The sequence below is a fragment of the Ischnura elegans genome, chromosome 12 (assembly GCF_921293095.1).
Source record: "Ischnura elegans chromosome 12, ioIscEleg1.1, whole genome shotgun sequence".
Lineage (NCBI taxonomy): Eukaryota > Metazoa > Arthropoda > Insecta > Odonata > Coenagrionidae > Ischnura > Ischnura elegans.
In genome coordinates, this window is record NC_060257.1 from 48,306,978 (window position 1) to 48,314,369 (window position 7,392).

The following is a 7,392-nucleotide window of genomic DNA, read 5'->3' on the forward strand; positions in this document are numbered from 1 at the left end:
ATTTACGGTCTCTATATTCACATCAACACTAGAAAATGCCAGTCTGGTATAGCTTATGTGACAGGAAATTAGTAGACTCGTGCGTGCCCTATTCTCATATGGACGCGGCGAAACAGTCCAAAACATTTTAATCACAATTTTGATAACATTAATTTCCTTGGAAATTGCGCACAGATCATGAATTTTAGCCCTAAGTCCTCAGTCAGTCCATTTAATCACACTTAATACATTTTTGAAGATATTAAGGCATATGAAATACTATGCATCATCTTTAATATGAAGAGAACGGTTACACTTGAAATTCGGCTACAATATTAACTATTTGAGTGACTACAATATTTAATATTGAGGCGTATGCAAACGTGGTGGACAGATGTCCCGTGAAAGTAGCATTAAATGATGAGATACAGGCCTCAAAGTCAGATCATACTTGCTCGAGGATTATACCTAAGCTCCAGATTTTTATTTAAGTAGATAATATTAAATTTGAATATATTTTGTAACTTTATAATACATCTAAAATTGACTATTCTCCATCTGAAGCTGAATAGTTACTGAATCATAGTAAATATTACATTTTAGATTTTTATGGTGGTTTCCATTGGTTAGAGAGTTATTTTTGAGTTTTCCCGCGTCAAACAGATGAATAGTCAACGTTTCTTCTTCTCTGCCGGAGGCATGGTCAGGGAAAATAATCTTGCCTAAATTTCGCGTCAATACTGCATATATCACAGTACGGAAAAACATACGACTGGGTTAAGCAGAAAAATCGGCCGTAGCACAACACACTGCCGAAAGACACAACGTAGACATTGAGAAACCCACTGTGGGCACAAGTTATAAGTATTACGAAATAAGAATTTTAGAATATCCCTGTAGATGAAGAACCATAGCAACAATTGTAAACGACAGATTACCGAAGAATGATGAAGATAAAAAGGACAAACTGAGTCAATAATGAGGCAGTGCTGAAAAGAGCTAAAAAAGAGAAAACTTCTGAAAACCGTAAGGAACTGACTATATGAAGGAGAACTAAGTTGGAAACGTAATGGAGCATAATAGCCTAATGAAAATTATCTTCGAAGGACAGGTGGCAGGGGAGAAGGGCAAGCTATAGCCCATTATGAGTCAAATGCGGCAGTTCATAAAAAATGGAAAAGAGAAGAAATACGTCAGAATGAAAAGCCTAGCGGAAAGAAGAGCGTCAAACCAATCTTAGAATTGTTGAATTATGATAATAACAGACAAAATATTGGTTAAACGTGGCTTCTAGTGATTTCTAGAGGAAGAAGAAGCATTTGGAAATTACCAGGTCCACTTCCTACCCCTTTTCATTATACCATACGCATTGCCGCGCAGCATAGACGATTAGCCTTGATGTGGCCTCCGGCGGGGGAGAAATGTTTTCTGGCACGGGTGAACCCAAAAATAATTCGTTTCCGTGGGGAATCACGGTATATTTCGAATATTAATACAGCGAAACGTTATAAGATGTGGCACCTGCTAAACTTGGGACAAATCGCCTGTTTCTGGATTGACACGAGTTCAATGGGTTCTCCCGGGGTCAAAGTTCTTTTGTATCCGTTTCCTAGAAGATACGGAGACGGGTTCCATAACGAATCGTATCTTGGGAACGAGAAAACCTCTCGATGAACATAACAGCAACCACGCCCGTGGAGGGATGCGAAACCGTGACCTTCAGGAGTGGGCGCTATACTTGCCTGACCACCTGCCCTTGTCGGTAGTTTGTTCCTCGCGACGGACGAGGCGCTAACGTATGCAGCAATTGCATACTCCTACGCGAAAAATCTTATAATGAAACATCACACCATTCGCTTAAAAAAAAATCGATTCAAATCGTATTTGAATGACCATATAAGAACACTGAAGAAATTCATTGAAATGAAGAATGTCATTCCATTTGATCATTTAATTCTTTAAAAAATACGAAAGAAAATATGAAATTTATTCGACTTGAATGAGAAACAGAGTATTTGATTTCAGAGCACGATACGCCCGTTACTCAGTACCAACACCATAAACATCCACCTAGAACACTGGTTAATGATAAAAGTCCAAACATCCAGATGGAAAATGTAGCCTCCGTAAACGGCTTTGAACAATGATTGGGGAAATATGTATATACAGAGTTTGTGTATGTTTTGTCGACGGAGAATAATTGGGTCACAGTACCAAGGAATTTTTGCAAAAGGAGAAATGTAAGGGAGACATTTATACTGAAAACGCCTAGAAAAACTCAGTTTACCCATTTTACCCGCCTCAACACACAACGTAATTCAAACTCATCTCTAATACTATATCAATCCAGCCACGCAGTGTAAAACTCTTTAGCCGCAAAAATTCGTTGTTGGGATGCTGGATCATATATGTTGATGGTCACAAAAAATATTCCTGTTCAAAATTTTCTCCGACTTACACTCTGAAATCCGCATTTTTATACAGATTCAATCGTCGATACAAGTCTAAGTAAGCGAAAATGATGATTAACTCTAGAGTATAATTATCGTCTTGACCAAAAACTGGTACATAGTCGTAACTTTTTGGTAACTATAATAAATTAGAATTACGCATGTAACCCGACGTTTTTGGCGGCCAAAACATGGCACCAAGCACTTCGACCTGAAGATGCTTGCTGGAATGCAAGAGAAACTGTTGTCTCCATCAAAACGACGACGCGACGCGGTGAAATCCGAAAAATGAAGTCTCCATTACCATCACATCGCGGAAGCCTTTGCACCTATTAATTGATTTATTGGAAAATTGGAAAATGAATGTCGTAATTGGAGTCAAATCACGTTAGTTACATGGAGTGGCACTACGGCTGGCACTAATTGCTGGAAAATAGGATCGGGAAAAATACATAGATGAGATCATTCACATTCTCTGTACCTTTATTTTGTTTCGCATTTCCGTAGATGTTGCCGAAGATGCCGAATAAATCTTACATGACCTATGCAGAAATTTTTTTTTACCGTGCAGTTATAGACCAACCTACTAAATTCTCGGATGCTAATACCACCAATTAAATAATAACATCTTTTTTCCTCTCTGGATTCTCTTTCTCTCATTCAAGGTGTTTGAGAATTTTGCTCAATCCATCTCGCAACGGGAAATGGTTCATACTATTCCTTTTTCGACGTTTTTTAAGCCTTTCATGTCACTCAGGCCCAGGTCGGTTACCAGCTGTAGCAAGTATTCCGTTGAACGTAATTTGACGACTGGAGCCGTCAAGCTCTAACCATTTGCCGCTTACATGAACACGCAATAACAGTTGAATGGACAGGAGGATCAACCCACCGGAACTCGATCTAATCCGAAAGATGTGCAATTATATGTTCAAATGGAAGCGTTCATTACGCAGTGGGTGATCGTTGTCCATATGTTACCAGAGAGGTTCGCGGATATAGAAGCAAGATTTAGCATATATTTGTACACGAATCGAGAATATAGTCTAGTCGAACAACTTTCTATCATTGTTTTTAGACGGCTAAAAAGTAATGTTTTCTACCAAATTCTCGCGGATTTGATGGCAGCTAACTTTTAAGATATCACTCGTAAGGGTACGTAAAGTACGAAAATCCTAAAGAGAAAATAAATAATCATTTGCCTTGATTGGGATTCATACTCAGATCTACAATATTCATGGCATATTGTATTCCTCTTTAATTATTCAATCATATTCCTCCGCTGCGATATCCATCCTGTTAAAATGGTCCACTGAAATTTCCGTCTCGGCCAAGGAAAAATATATATATTTATTTTGTGGAATTTTAGGGAAAGAAATGGATGGACTACAAAATCAATGACGAGTATAAATATACTAAATGCTGCGGAGATGGTCATAAATGCTAGTTTATCATTCTGATTTTTAAATGAAAGTGTTGAGATAAAAGGACATTCGTTGTGGGATGTATAGATTATGAAACTGATTCTATACAATTTACTTTAATGACCAATTGAAATTCTGCATTGCGAAACGTGAATGTATTATGAACAAAAAAACTATACGCGGAGTAGATGCATGCACTGTTTTCTTATCAAAAACTTCCTAAGACACCATTTACACATTTTAGTTTCCTTTCTAACGCCAGGTGGTGATTCTACAACCGAGGTTAGCCATCCATTTCTTTCAGCCAGATTCTAAATTGAAAGTCAAATAATCAATCAATTGGATTCTCCATTCAAACTTGATAGTCTCACCTGGAAAATTACTGTACTGTACCATGCATGAAAATATACATGAGGATTTGAATGAAAAAAAAATATAATTAGAACATTGGATCGAAATGTTTTGATATTTTTCCACCCAATGGAGTTTTAAACTATTCCTTAATAATCAAGGGAGAGATTTACACTACATAATACTGCATTGGCTCCACATTTCGCGGTCAATCTTAAGCAATATAAAAATCACTTGATATTCGAAACTTCGATGTGCCGCCATTGAAATCTCTGGTAAATATTTAAGCCACTGACACAGTTTCTACGTCATCAACGCTTTCTTCGATTCATCATTCCGAATACGTTCCACATATGACATGTGGTACACAGAGTCCGGGTAAAGAGAATCGTTTTTGAACCCGTTATGAGCACTTTACAAATAAGGCACGTGGAGTGAACGAGTTTGCCATTTACGCTGATTCTACCCACAAACAAGAGGTAGACCAAATTTGGATCACCAACAAGTAATGCTGCCGCTAACTCCTCCAATTCTCCGAAGCACATCACGGCCTTCAGCGCTTGACAACTGAAAAACGAAAACCGCCAGTCTCTACTAGTTTTCTGCTTCACACGGATTGATTTTGATTGGCAAAGTATTGCATAGGACGGAAAATAAAATTCAAGGAAATACATAATAGCGTATATATTAAAAATAAAGCATTATTTCTCTACAGTAAGAAACTGTTATAACCATATCAAGATAGAACTCAAGAATTTTGAATGCTGTTACCACATTAATTTTGTTAAACAACGTAAATGTAATAATTTAAAAATAATTATTAATAAAAATCACGGGAAAAATAATACCAGGGCGGCTACCTTATCACTCAATTTCCAGACAAAATCCAAATCTCATAAAAATTTGTCTTAATAAAAGCAGTCAAGTCCTTTTAAGTCAAGCATTTTTTCCCCTTCTGCACTACCACTATAAGTTTTGCTCGTTTACTGGAAAATATATATACTATGGCACAATTTTTTTCCCACATCGATAGGTGTCATTCTTCAAAATATGGTAATATTTCGCCATAAAATTAATAAGAAACAATTTAAACATATATTTTGTATTTTATTTGATTATGTTAGCATGATTACGCGTAATCACGACCGGTATTACGTGTGAAAGTCATTGAAAAAGGGTCTTTCCAATCAAATAACCAATAGAATGTCTTATTTCTCACTTTGACGCATGAGAAAAGGTTGAGAGGTTGGCATATTGACAGGCTGCAAAGCACCTTCAATGATTAAGAACAATAGCGCCACCATCAACAAACCGACGACTGGTGTTGCGCAGCTCTTCACTCAATTCTCCTATCAGCTTATCTTTTAACGATGACATAACTAATCTTTTTGAAATCCTTTATAACCTCCTCCATGAACCTCATCTGAGGCATTTCTATGTCGTTTATCTTATCCACTTCTCCTACAACGATTGTTTTCATCAGACCAATTGTAGCTATAAAGTCGAGTTTGCCAACACTGTCAATCAAAATCAAGTCATTATATTTATAGGAGTTAAATTATTACCATGATATTTCGGACCCACATTAGCTGCATGTCTTCTTTTGGTATCTTCTGAGGATAGGAAACTAATGGAAACACTAGGAAATATAACTACCTCTGCAATCCAATACACCCTCATATATTGCGACCATAACATTTCGCAGCGGACGACCTTGCCAACTGGTGTGCAGCTACTGTGCTTGAGCATTGCGTACTGAAAGTCAATGTAGACCTCAGGGAGTACTCATTCGTCATGTAGAGAAATTTTCTCATAGATTGATGTACCTGCACAGGGCCATGCTAGGTTACGGTTACATTACGTAATTGTATTTATTTACTTGAATGTTTCCGATGCAACACCGGCTAAGGTGTCAAGTATACTACGTATAGTTTTGCTTTAAGCAGGGACCAGTGGCATGATTCTGTTTCTTAAAAACGTCATTTCGCCGTATTCTACCGTAAAATAGAGTACCTTGCACTGCCCGCGTGATTCCGTTTTTCTAATCATTTTCGTTTCTCGATAAGCCAAAACTCCACTAATTTATTTTTGATGAAAAATAAATTTCAAGTTTGGCGTATAGGTCTAGCTATTTTTGTCCCGTTATTCTTTACGTTCCCGCAGCGATATAATAACACACATGAAACAGAATCCGGATATACGTATGATTTACCCCAGCCGCTGGAGACTCGGAGGCTCTGCGCTACGCTTAGATTGCTTGAGTAATTACGAACAGATATTTTTCAGAGTGATGCGGAGAAAATCAACTTATGACCGCACAATATAGTCAGGTTCGACAAGAACAATAAAATAAGAGAGATAGCCGAACTGATAGGTTGGGAAATTCGTTTTGCCCCCGAGCAATAAAGAACTCTAATAAATTCTCAGTGGAACTCAGGCCGTCATACCGCTCACAACACGCACCAAATTTATCCAGTAATCTCTTTCAGGTAAATGGCTAGTTGGCTAGTTCCCCGATACCTTCCGCCACACTCCGATTGTGGCTGTTAGCATGTAAACGATTTCCCCAATCTGCCAACCACCGATCAAAAGAAGAATATTTCTAGTATAAAATTGAAAGCAAAAATGATATTTTACAGTAAAAAGGTCGTTTCTCAACTTTAGAGATTTATATTTGTTGTTATTTTATGGTTTATGAGAATGGAAGCGTATAAAAGTAAGAGGAATCATATAAAATTTTACAACGAAATAAAAGTCTTCAATTTATTGGAGACATATATCAACAACACAACAATAGATAGGAGAAGTAAAACGCAACAGGAATAAACAAACAAAATAAAATCATATTGAATTGAAAGATATTTGCAATTTTTCACTATCATTTAAGGCTAACGACGTGTATGGACCCACGGAGTCATCATCTGGTACAAGACCTTGTTGTTGAGCCGAAACGCGTCGTACGCATTCAATTATTGTAGAAAAGTGCAACTAACTTTCATTTCAATACGTTGAACTTCCACTACATCACGCCTGAATCGGCTGAACTTAAAAAGATATCAAACTTAATACGAGAATATGAGAAATGGCTCAGTTCAACAGTATTTCTCTCAAGTTGATACACTTACAGGGAGCCACTGCAGTTTGAGCTATCACTACGCAGTGCGCATGTTTAATTTGGTCGTCTTATAGGC